This window comes from Lissotriton vulgaris, chromosome 4_1 (assembly GCF_964263255.1).
Source record: "Lissotriton vulgaris chromosome 4_1, aLisVul1.2, whole genome shotgun sequence".
NCBI lineage: Eukaryota > Metazoa > Chordata > Amphibia > Caudata > Salamandridae > Lissotriton > Lissotriton vulgaris.
The window spans coordinates 29252732-29266189 of record NC_141691.1 but is presented as its reverse complement, the minus strand read 5'-3'; positions in this window follow the sequence as shown (position 1 = coordinate 29266189).

Below are 13458 nucleotides of genomic sequence, written 5' to 3'. Positions count from 1 at the left end.
ACATTTAGTAGGGGATGAATGTTTTACTTTTGGCCAATATGCACCATAAGCTACACAGCACTAAACTTATGATTATTATGTTTTAGTTACAGGTGTTACGGCTAATGCTAAAAAATACTTACAATTGGTAATGAGACTTTAGTGTTAGAGTACTTTCATATGTATACTTGATGGTTAAATCTTTTTAAAGGGACTCTTTCCCATTCGGTGAATCTTGTCTGTACTATGATCAATGTCTGTACACAGTGCGGATGTGGATTTGACTGCATAGTCCATTGGACTCATAGCCTTTGGAGATCATCGGATCCTTAATCTCGGATGACCATCAGATTCCTGACCTCTGAGACAATCAGCTCCACTGGCCTCTTGATACCAGTGCAGGGCCTCTGGAGGCCACAGGGCCCACAGACGTTAGACTCTCAAGAAGGCATTCAACACATCAACCACATAGGCATAAGCCCTATTTCTTGACCTCAAATCTTTTCTTCTGGTTCTCCTGGTCTAAAATGAATGAAGCATTTTCAAACTTAAAAGATACAAACGCTCGCATGTGCAAAACTGCTGCATTGTTTTATTTAAACAATAAGCAGTGGACTATTTTTACAGCAAAGCAGGTAAGACATTTGAAATAATGGCTAGCCGCCTTAAAAGAATCCATTCTAAAGGAAAGTAAATCCTGGACTAAAATCTTTTCTTCAATACCTTGGTACACCTATTTGCACATTCAGATTTTGTTTTGTATGCTCTGCACTGAGCTGTCATGAGATGGGCTTTCGTCGGGAAAACATCATATGACAGAAAATTAATTCAAAACACATTCTGTAGCACAGTGCCAAGCAGGAACTTATATCCAGCACCCATCAGCTCACTATGTTTATCTGAAGACTTCACAAAAAAAGATAAACTGTTGATATTTAGGGCCTGAGTCTCTACACCCATGAACTGAAGAAAAGGAAAATGGGAGAAGAGCTGGCCTAATGGCTAGGGCGGTCAACCTCGAATCTGGGGAACTGGATTCAAATCTGGGCAACGACACTAGACATCCTGTGATTCTGGGCAAATCACTTAATCTCCCCGTGCCATACCATTTTTTTTATGTGTCCTCATGTACACAACTGGTGCTATGTAGAGCGCACTGATACCCGATTCGGGTCAAGTTTGCACTATTTAAAATTCTATTTAAAAAAATGACCACAATTTAAAACTATGGGAGCAGTAACACACTTGAAATCAGGTTATCCTAGTAACTAACATTCCTTACAATAGCAGTGATGTCATTTGATGTCACCAGTGATGTAATATATGAAGTCACAGAACATGGCATGAGAAATGTAACATGTGAGGTCATTAAGCAGTGTGTGGTTGAGGCACAAGTTATAGTTAGCTGTGCTAAATATAACTGGTGATTTTTTCTGTATTTATGTGTATGTGTGTGTGTATATATGTAAATTAAACCTTTTGAATGTCTATTCAAAAATAATTATTATTTTTCTATCTGTGCCTATATATTATGCATTTGTGTAACATTCATAGCAATAGCATACAAAAACACAATAACTTATCACACATTTAATTTGCTGCTGGATGTGGGAGACTATGTTTTGACAGCACATGAAGAGCTCCACTCTCCCCAACTATAGCTAATCATTTGCTGGGCCATAGGCCTGGTAGAACTTGGCCCCTGCTGCCAGCATGAAGGAGAAATGTCTCAAGGGGGGGCATGGTTAGCCAGCCAAGATGTCAGGAGTGATCTAACGATGCTCATGTATACTCTCCAGGGACCTTGCCACTCCAAAACCCATGGACCTTGCCACTCCAAAATCTATTTGAGTTACTAAGGTCGATGGAAGATTTAGACTGACCGAAAGCACAGTACAGGAGGGTGTATGGTGTAAGGAGGGGGACCAGGTTCTTGACAGAGGCAAACATTTTGGGAGTACAGGCATATGATCAAAATCATAGTATTCAGGTGGATTTAAGACAAGCTATACTGAATACTGAAGTTAGCCGGCTGGGAGGACATATTGGAGGATGTAACTGTAAGGCAATACACCACAGATTACAGACTGAATATAGAAGAAGAAATACTAAGAGAGACAGGGGGATTGATAGGAGAGAGTACAATAGGAGTAGATTTGGGGTCAGGAGGCGAGATGCCAGAAATAGGTAAAATGTGTAAAATAGTATCATGGAATATTGCAGGGCTAGCGTCGCAGGTAAGAGACCACTTTTGGCTAGTGTTTATAGAGGATTACTCCATAGTTTGTTTACAAGAAACATGGGTAATTGAAGAAATACAAATAGGTGGCTTACGTTCCTTTCATACCCCTGCCAGCTCTAGTAGCATGGGGCATAACAAAGGGGGTTTAGGTACTTATGTGTCAAACACAGCGGGGGAACTGATTGTAAAGTTTGAGAATGGGTCCGAGTTTTATTAGATATTGTCAGTAGGTATTGTGGGAAAGAAGGGCACAGTTGTAATACATTTCTATAATGACATCCCGAAAACCCAAATTACTAAGGTCCTAGGCGATCTATGTCTAACGTTAAGACACCTAGAATAACACCTGCAGGGGGATATGTGTATCATTTGGGTTGGAAATTTAAATTGTTCTCTATGTTTATCTAGCAAACAGAGCAAAGAGAATGGTCCTAGTGTGTGCAATTATTCATAAAACATCAGTCCGTTTTATATGGAGAAAAGTTCACCACAGATTCCAACATTCAGAGTATGACTGTGTTTATTTTCACGTCCTAAGTAGAAGGGAAAGGCTTACTATCCAAATTTCAATATGAGTTTCGGGCAGGGTTGAGGACGACCGAAGAGGGATTAAACCATGCATTAATGATCGGCAAATATTCATCAGCCAAAAGGGGAAAGCTCTATTTAACGTTAGTTTACTTAAGCTCAGCTTTCAACTGCGTAAATCATGAGAAATTATGGAGTACCTTAAATGAGATGGAGGTTGATCCCAATTTGTTACTATTCATCAAGGAACTGTACAGGGGAGGGGGGCGAGAGTTAAGTATGACAAGCATGGGGAATGTTCAACTAAGTTCTGCATAAAAAAGGGGGTACAGCAAGGATGTATACTTGCCCTGTTCTTATTTTCCCTATGCATACACAGTGTAGGACTTTATTTGACAGAAGATAGGCAGGATTACCTAATCATTAAGAACACTCCTGTTCCTACTCTATTGTATGCGGACGACGCAGTAATTATGGCACGGAGGCAGATATATATATATTTTTTTTTTCTTTAAGTTTTATGTAGTGTGAACCAGACCCTTGCGGGTATCAGAGCGCTTTACAGGGTAGGTGACATTGTTATATAAATACAAAGAAAATACCATAGGGTACAATGCTGGTTCTTGATGTTAGAACCGACTATCATAGATAGATACATAGGTATTAGATGAAAAAAAAGAGCAGTTACTAAATGTACTACTTATATGAATGTGGTCTAAAAGTAAATATCAGTAATACCTATACTATGATTTGTCGGGTTAAGAAAATTAAACCATGTAAAATTGTAATTGAAAAGAAAACAATAGACAGATTCTCTCACCTGGGAATCACTTTTGATAAGTCTGGCTCATGGACAGCGGCTGTGAATGCGAGAAAATTGTCTTACCCCAGAGCAATAGCTGCAGTGCTTAATTTTTCCAAAAATTGGGTGGTAGACCAGTCCCGGAGCTATTGGACATTTACAAAGCTAAATGTATATCTACTGCGATCTTTTAGCTGTGCCTTGTTCTACTGCTACGTATGTATGTCATAGGGAACTCGGTTTGGCTTACATATCTGATATCATCAAACTAAATCCCCTTTTATTGTGGCACAACTCAGGGGCTTCAGTTGAAACCAGTTTTAATAGAGATGTAATTGAGGATTGCCTTAAACTAGACTGAGTTGTCAGTATATCATGGATTAATTATGAAAAAAAACTATCTTATGATATTGGCCATCATGAGTATTTTGATTCCCCTAATAGCCTGAAAAGGGTATCGAGAAAAATTCTTAAAGCAAACTGTTTAAGCCATCTAGTGAATGAGTGCTGGCACTGTTAAAATCTGGTTTGCGATGTCAACATAATCGGCGCCACATGGTCCCCACTCAGGCCCATACGCTCTAGTAAGCAGCAGCCATTTTCGAAAGTGCCATGGCCCCTCTGCCCCTCGCCGATCACCGGCGCGTCTCCCTGGCGCTGCGAACACCCCCCGCACTCTCTGACCACCCCCGCTCTCTCGTGCATTGACCTTACACCCCTCCCCAGCGCGACCCGACCTCGGAAGCGACCCCCCCCGGCCAACACCTCCCCGGCCTTTGATGAACCCCCTTCCTCAGCCCTGCTCCGCTCCCAAGCCGCCACCTGGCCCTGCAGCTGCCATTTATTGGCCCCCTTCCTGTAAACAGTTGCCCCGATTCAAAGGATCTCCGACTAATCAAAGGCCTCCCACCCTGTGCGATCCGACCAGATACACCCGTTCCAGGAATCAACAGAGTATCCTGCTGTGGAATAGCCATCACTTTCTGTAGATATGTGTGGGAACGAGCTTGAAGTGGGGATTCCAAGGATGTCTTTCCATACATCAAAGTCTTAACAATAATGTGTCACGTGTAATAAAGCAATAAACCTGTGTATAAGAGGCCAGGCCTCAGAGATGTGGTCAGAGCACCTCGAGAAGATTCCCTGTTGGTCTGTTCTGATGTGTTCTCCTCCGGAGAGAATAAATCTTTGTTTCCTGCCTTCCAGTCTCCAGCGCCTGCCTCTTCATGGATTTATACTCTGTGGGATAAGAGGCGACATCGCCGGGCAATACTTAAGGTTATTTCGTTCGTTGATTGCCTTCCTGCTTTACAATTGGCGCCCAATGTGGGGCCCATCAGCGACACGTGGATCCAGTGGGAGAGGTCCTGACGACAGAGTGAACAACTGCAGCGATCGGGAGAGCTCCTGTCCGATAGACCCTCGTCTGACAGCCGATCATCCGAACTTCACTGGTTCCGAACCGACCTCTCTCGAGTGATCTACGGTCCTGACTGGGAACCATCAGGAGTGCCGCAGCAATATCGGAGATTGGAGGACAATCGGGCGCTGGACGCGGAAGACGAGAAACAGCCCATGCGGTCCGGGTAAGGTCGTGTAAAAGTGACAAATTGCAAAACGATGATGGTTCTTTGAGACATTCGCTGCTTACAAACGGGGAAGAGTACAAACACTCTATCTTCCTTTGTGGACAGTGAAGGGTGGGTGGGTGAAGGGTCGTGCCTATCTTTTCTCCCCACTGTTTGTTTGATTGATTGATTGTCAGGGTAGCTCCCTTTTCTTTGATTGTCAGAGTAGCTCCTTTTTGAGGCATTCCCTGTCTGCAAACGGTGAGGGATAGAAATAGTCTCTCTCCCTTTACAGATAGTGAAGGATAGGTAACGCGGACCTTTGTCCCCCTTTGTAATCTGTCGTGCCTATCTTCTCCCCACTGATTGTTTATTTGGATCTAGTTCTCTTGAAGCATTCACTGTTTGCAAACAACGTAGAATAGCAATATTCTGTCTAGTCTTTGCAGGTAGTGAAGGATAGGTAGTACGGACCTTTGTCCCCCTTTGTAATCTGTCATGCCTATCTTCTCCCCACTGATTGGTAATTGGTTCTACCCAGACCATTTATTAGAGGTAGCTCGTCCGGACCCACCGGAGGGCACCCCTAATAAAGAGGACATATATATAAAATACGGATTAGCCGCTGTACCTTCCTAGCAAATTATGGCAACACGAAAGGAATCGAACAAAATCAGTAGGCCACTGATAGGATCCTTTTGACCCTGCTAAAACAAGAAACACTAGGAAATAGCCCTTTGCGAAAAGTATGAAACTAGGGGGAGGAGCCAAGCTCGCAGTCGAGATGGCCACAAGGTAGTTCGGCTCCGCCGCCCTCGCTGCCTAAGCATGTCTGCCCTACCACCCACCCCGCCCAATAAACGACAAACCCTATACAAATGAAAGTCTGCTGATACCCACTATCGGCGTCACCAGATTGGGCTAGATCACGCACAATTAGACTATGTCTTTTTCTGGTTATGCAGTAACATCTTTGTGCTCGTTTCCAGATTACAAATATATAGCACTCCAACAAAGTAGTATGATTAAAACGCTTTAATAACTTATAGATATATACAACACTCCAACAAAGTAAACACGTTAAAACACATTTTTAAACAACTATTTACATGGCAGCCTGCTGCAACATCCATCCCAAAGCATTCACTGTCCGCTTGACACTGTCCCTGTCCCTCCTTCCTCGGAGTAGCAACATTGGGCTGCTTTGGGCTACTTTTAGTCGGCTTTGGGCTATAAAAAGCCCACAAAACCCATCAGCCCACGAGGTGGCATCAGTGGTGGAAGACCGTTGTGCGAATAGGCCGGAGGCAGCACAACGCGCTGAGGCCCGTCCCCGGATTACCCTGAGGTGGTGGCCAGCAAGAAGTGCGGGGGATGCCTTGGATGACGGCTCCCCCCTTGGTTGCCCGGTCCGGCCATCCTACAATGCTGCGCCGAAAGACGGCGTGGGGTGCCCTGGGGGAAGGCGATGCGAACGGGCCTCCCCCGCCTCCCCAAGTAGAGGCTCCTCAGTTGCAGTAGGGCGCCCCTTAGCGTTTCACTCGCCGACCAGCTGAGAGGGCGCCCCTTAGCGTTTCACTCTCCGACCAGCTGCAGTGGGGCGACCCTTAGCGTTTCACTCGCCGACCAGCTGTAGCAGGACAGCCATTAGCGTCTCACCTGCCGGACGGCTGCACCAAGATTGCCATTTACGTCCCACTCAAGTGGGCCCCCGCAGTTGGTTGGTCGGGGGACCCACTCCGATGGCTGTGGTGGAGAACTGCTGCTGCCACAGGACTCTCAAAATGGCGGCCGGCTCTTCGGATTTGGGCCTGGTCCACTAAGATGGCCCTGGGATACCTTGCAACTCGGAAGCTTGCCTGATCGGGCATGGGCCCCACCCTTGAAGACGTCCTCTCAGCTTTGCAGATTCTACGGGAGTCATTGGCCCTCGACTCCCGCAGACTTCCGGTGGGGGCAACCGCCACTATTGCTCGATCATTCCACATTGACTTGTCTTTTCCCCGGGCGGCAGCCACCTTGTCCCCATTTGGTGCAGTGAGAGAGGCTGATTCAGGGCGTCGGCAGAAGGACACGCCTGTTGTCACGCTCTCCGGAAGGACCACGGTGTTGCTGCGAGATGGTGGTGCCCTCATGCTGACGCCAGCTTCTGTTTGAATTACCAGGAGACACTGTAGACTACCAACTCGATCAGTTCCGGTGGAACCCCAGCGTGACCCGGTAGGGAAGACTTTGCTTTCCCCACCTTTGAGTCACGGTTCATGCTGTCTGTTTTTTCTGTTGGCGTTAATGAAATTTCTGAAACTGCCGAAAGGGGTTCTGGTCCAACCATTAGTCATTGGAGACATTTGGACTGTACCCTGGACCCGCCCGACCTCGCCCCAAAATGGCGCCGATGTAGGCGCGACTCACAACTCCTTATGACGTTCTGGTTACTTGGCACTGATGTTAAGGGATATGTGTACGGTCTTTTTGCACATGACGGGCGGGGAGGGATACTGACTGGGCATGCGATAACCTTATTGATGCTGGTCTTTTTATTATTGATTATTTTTTATTGTCGCGTTAAAGTAGTGTTGCTCATGATACTCGACGCCTCTTGCACCGTGGCCGGCCTATACAGTTGTGGGCCCGTATTTGTATACTGACATTTTTACAATAAAGGGTTTTCGAAGGAAGTATGGAATCAGCGTCATAACAATCGTCTAGGTTGGTAAGGTTTTTGAATAATGGCTGTTATTCCCAAACAATAGAAGACAGATAATGCAGATCCTTTGCCTGAATTTTGGATTGATTGAAATTTGTATCCGTCACTCCTGTCTTTTTCCAGAATTGTTAGAAAATGGTCGACCGTAGCTTAAGGTATCTGCCGAATGTAAGGTATGGTATTTTGTCCCATGATATACGACTAATTGGGAAACGAAGAGGGAACTCGAATTTAGGGACAAATAAAATGAAGCATTTTTTTATAATAAAAAAGGGAAGGATATGGTACACAGAAAATAATGCGAAAGGGATAGTCAAGATCTGTTGTATCATACGTTCCTGCAGCTAGTCTGGCACGTGGTAAGTCGAACTTTTTCGTGTTTATGCGCACTGATGTGCTTTGAATGCTGCCCCACCCCTTCTTTTCTTCTCTGTAGGTTGCATCGGAGTTCCGACTGAAGAATGGAGTGGACATGGACCGCCCCATGCTCCATGTAGGGAAAGACATAGACAAGCGCAGTGAGATATTGCGTGGAGTGCAGACCATCACTGGGAACGGGAAAAATTGTATGGTATGACTGTGCGTACGTGCCCTGATTGTACGGTATGAATGTGTATGTATTGCATATGCCTGGGTCGTTGGAGAAAACATCTTTGTATGACTGAAATGCTGGTTTATCGATCAAGGGAATGGGAAAATAAGCCAGAATATGGTAACTCCTCGTTTGAAGAAACGACTCCCCCCCTCAGCCCAGAAGTTAGGAATGCTGGTGTGTGTTAGATTCACCACTTCTTCTTCCATCCACATAGAAAATAAGAGTTGTACAATTGAACGTACGACCGATACCCCTCCTCTGCCTCAGTTTGGATCACCGCCTACCCAGAGGTTGGAAGGCTCCACCGTGAGTATAAGCATGACTGGACTAATGTTCAACTGGAAAAAGAGGAGTAAGTATTTTTTTGAAATGAGGCCTCCAACAAATTGCCTAGAAAGGGAGGGGAGTAAAAAGTCCGACCACCCCAAATGAATTACGGAAAATACTGAAAAATACGCAGCACGCATAGAAAAAGGAAAGGAAAAGAAAGGTCCCCTTACCCAAAATAGCTCTGTGTCTTCGTCTTAGATTTCTGCGCTTGATGTATGTACTGTCACACCCTATACGGTATTTGTGTGAACGTTGAATTTATGTTTTCCCTCAGCTTGTGTTTTTATACGTAAACCTGACCCGTGTTGCTCTATGTTGTGTGTGCACCAAGTAGCCTATTATCGTACACGTTTGTCTCTCTCTCACTCTCTCTCTCTCTCTCTCCCTCTCGTTTTATGTCCTACGTGTACCAAATAGCATACTTGATGCACACATCTCTCTCTCTCTCTCTCTCTCTCTCTCTCTCTCTCTCTCTCTCTCTCTTTCTTCCTATCTGAATGCTCCCTTGTCCTATTTTGAATAAATGACGACACTGTACCTCCCCGGTATATGTATAATTGGCCTAAACACGACAGTGTTCGAACAAATTAACAGAAGCAAAACGACCGTATTTTGCCACACTACTACCTCTCCTTTCTGTAAAATGATGGAACTTAATTGGCTGAGAAAGAAAGGACAGGTAAGACGACAGATGTCCCCCAATCTGGCCCTTATAACAGGAACTATATGTCAGTAGTTTTTGTTGCTTTAGGGCTCCAACGACCCCACCTCCATCGTCCAGATCACCTCGCCCATTGCACAAAAGTAGAGCGTCTAAACACCCCCGTTCCTCCAGAATAGTCCCAGTTCTGTACTACCCGCCCCTGGATATTTTAAGAAATATAGCTGATGACCTTGTTTTTAAAGATGCATCGCCTAAACCTGATAAAGGTTAGCCATTGTCTCCAGCAAGAAAAATGTTTAGCATGTGTTCCTGCCCGAAACAGATACTTGTAAGCCCATGACAGTAGCACCTCGTACTTTTTCATAAACTTAGCAGACCCTGGAGAAAAAAATATGGATAGACAGGACATTGTGTTAGAAATACGAGTCTCTACCAGAGAAGCCGGTTCGAATTTGATAGACCAGGTAGTTGATAGATGTCAGACTTCTTGCCACGTTTGTAAGTTACAGGAATCGACACCTAACAGACCTGATGATGGAAATTTGCAGGAACACTTGCAAACCTGCACCACAGCAATGATTTATGAGTTAGTAGCATACACCGATGTAAGAGTTGATAGACATCCACCATAGAGTGACCGATAAACGTTTCCCCTACTACTTGGGGTTGGGAGAGAGAATGAAGTGTGTAAACGTCTTCCCTACCAGTTCTCTAAGATTTGTTTTTTTGTACTTATTCAAAGATAACATGCGGTCATCGGAGGAGAGGGGTCGGACGTGACGCACAGCCTGGCTGCGGATCATGGAACATCTATGGCCTCGACCAAGGGGGAGCCACGGAGCAAAGAGACGCGGGACGAGGCACCATTCTCAGCATGGAAAGTGATAGAAAGTAGGGCTATCCAGACGCCCCCTGCTCATTGCTCAGCTCGTGCCTGAAGTCCCAGCCCGTCGAGCCCAATTGATGGGCTCATTGCTAAAAGGTTCTGCTCTCCTTGGTCCGCCTTTGATCCGATCCCACTCCACCCCCTCTTCCCTCGGCCTCCCAAAGCACGCCCCTATCCCCCCCCCCTTTTCATATGGGATTTTGAACTTGACTTGACGAAAGAAGGACGAAATGCGGGTACCTATGATAAGATTAGTTATAGAACCGGATAAAACAGGACTGTGATCCGAGAGCAAAGAATGGTCACACCCTGCAACGTGAAAACCTAGATTCGAGCTGGACCTTAGCTCCACCGCCGGTGCTCAACAGTGCCAACGAAAGAAGAAGAACAATGAGAGCCTACCAGTGGTGGTTCGCTGTAATAGGACACTGGAAAGAAGAACTCCCTTTTGGACATTACCTCCCCTCCCCCTCTGACTGTAACTCATATCGAGTTGAATTCCTCTCCCAACCACTTTCGTATTGACTAACTTCCAATCAAGTTTTCGAGATATTACATCGGTCACTTCCAACTGTACACTGATGGTTAAGAAACATTAACTTTGTATAATGACAATTGTATAACATCAGCTGTGCATGTGAATATGCTGTCTAGTTTGATCCACACGAAGTCTAGGCCTTAAGTAATGTACGTAATATCCCTTGTTCTGCCAGAACGTTTTTATGATATCATGTTTGTGTTCAAGCGAGCTTCCCTCCTCCTATCTCCGGGTCTGACATATGACGCAGCTGATGTAATTATGTATGCACTACCTCCTCGCCTATCACATCAACTACATATAATTATGTACAATTCTGTCAGATTATTTCTGTCTGTCCTAAGACTCTGTACTGTGAAGAGAGAACGCCTGAAATCATTTACGATGTTGAGGTTAAGAATTTAACGAAGGTGGATGTCGGCTAGACAAGCTGGCTAGATATGTTGAAAAGGGAGGACTGTTAAAATCTGGTTTGCGATGTCAACATAATCGGCACCACCTTGTCCCCACTCAGGCCCGTACGCTCTAGTAAGCAGCAGCCATTTTCGAAAGCGCCATGGCCCCTCTGCCCCTCGCCGATCACATCTCCCTGGCACTGCTAACACCCCCCGCACTCTCTGACCACCCCCGCTCTCTCGTGCATTGACCTTACACCCCTCCCCAGAGCGACCCGACCTCGGAAGCGACCCCCCCGGCCAACACCTCCCCGGCCTTTGATGAACCCCCTTCCTCTGCCCTACCCCACTCCCAAGCCGCCACCTGGCCCTGCAGCTGCCATTGATTGGCCCCCCTCCTGTAAACAGTTGCCCCTATTCAAAGGATCTCCGACTAATCAAAGGCCTCCCACCCCGTGCGATCCGACCAGATACACCCGTTCCAGGAATCGCCAGAGTATCCTGCTGTGGAATAGCCATCACTTTCTGTAGATATGTGTGGGAACGAGCTTGAAGTGGGGATTCCAAGGATGTCTTTCCGTACATCAAAGTCTTAACAAGAATGTGTCACGTGTAATAAAGCAATAAACCTGTGTATGAGAGGCCAGGCCTCAGAGATGTGGTCAGAGCACCTCGAGAAGATTCCCTGTTGGTCTGATCTGATGTGAGAGAATAAACCTTTGTTTCCTGCCTTCCAGTCTCCAGCGCCTGCCTCTTCATTGATTTATACTCTGTGGGATAAGAGGCGACATCGCCGGGTAATACTTAAGGTTATTTCGTTCGTTGATTGCCTTCCTGCTTTACAGCTCAGCAAAAAAGAAAGTGAAGAAATCAGTCATGGAGAAACACCTGATGTTGCAATGTCAGGGTACTCAATTATATCTGGTACAAGTGCAGAGCTGCTTCTCCTGCATGCTATTAACACAATTTCGCTGCAGGTCTTTTTTCAGAATGGTGACCCTTCCAGAAGCTAATATTTGGTCTAGAAATCTGTCTCCATGCCCGTGTGATCATATCTCCTTCCAATCCACCCTACACTGTATGTTTTTCTGTAAATAGTATGACTTACCAAGGAGAAGGCTTTTAATTCTTATTTTAAAGAAATGGGGACTTAGACAATGTAGAATAGCATTTCTAAGGCTCCAAACCCTAGAAAATGATCAAATAACAATGGTTATGTCATCGTTCATAAAAACTATTATTAGACAAAGGAACACTATTTATTAATTTGTGTTTTTTAAATTGTTGTCTGTGTTAAAGACTTCTTTTATAAATATTATAAGATGTCTCCATGAATTTTATGAATTAGGGAATAATGTATTAATATGTGTTATCGAAGGGTGATGGTTGTTATGATACAAAAATTGGATAAAGCAGAGTTTATTTTGTTTTATTTACTCTCCATTATCTGCCGTTGATCCTGCACTGGTGGCTTCATCAACTGAGCTAACCTGAAGTGCCCGGTTTCCAGCTCCTTCCATTGCCACATTGTTGGCTCCCCTGCCATGGGGTTTAGAGGTGGAAACTTGGTAGGGCCTGACCCTCTGTTGAGTTGGGTGTCCTTCAATGACAGAGCAGATGGAGCTGTCTGCCTACAAGTGATGGATGCACTGCCTGCCAGCATCAGTGAGCCAGGACTGGGCTCCCCTGGATAGACATTTGTTATGTCAGCCAGGGCCTCCACAGGTTTCCCCGTTTTCTCCTCTTGAGCTGAGATGTATCACTGCCTGACCACCCCCTGCAGCTGCAGAGAGAACATTTACATCCTGCCTGCAGTGGCCTTCTGATGAGGAAGAGGTCGTGTTTACTCCCCTATAAACACACAAGGGGGAGTATTGTATATAGATCTAAAGTTTAAAGGTGGCTCGTGCTCAGTGAAGACAAGAGGTGAAGGCAGAGAACTACCCTTGGAGTGAGTGTGACTACAGGGGGTGTCCTCCTCTAACTTACCAGTTTAAGCATGCCTTATTTGGAAACTCAATTTTCTGGAGTGAGTTACTCATTGGGCCCCTCGAGCTATGAACAATTGGTTTCGGAGACCCAAAACTGGGTGTTCTGAGGGGATTCAAATTTTAAATTTCTGGGATCTGAAAGGTCCTGATGAAGGCTGTGATGACTGAAATTGCAGGCACTTACAAAGCAGCTGAAACATGTTGACAATCTGGCAGTAAGGAGGGGTGTAGGA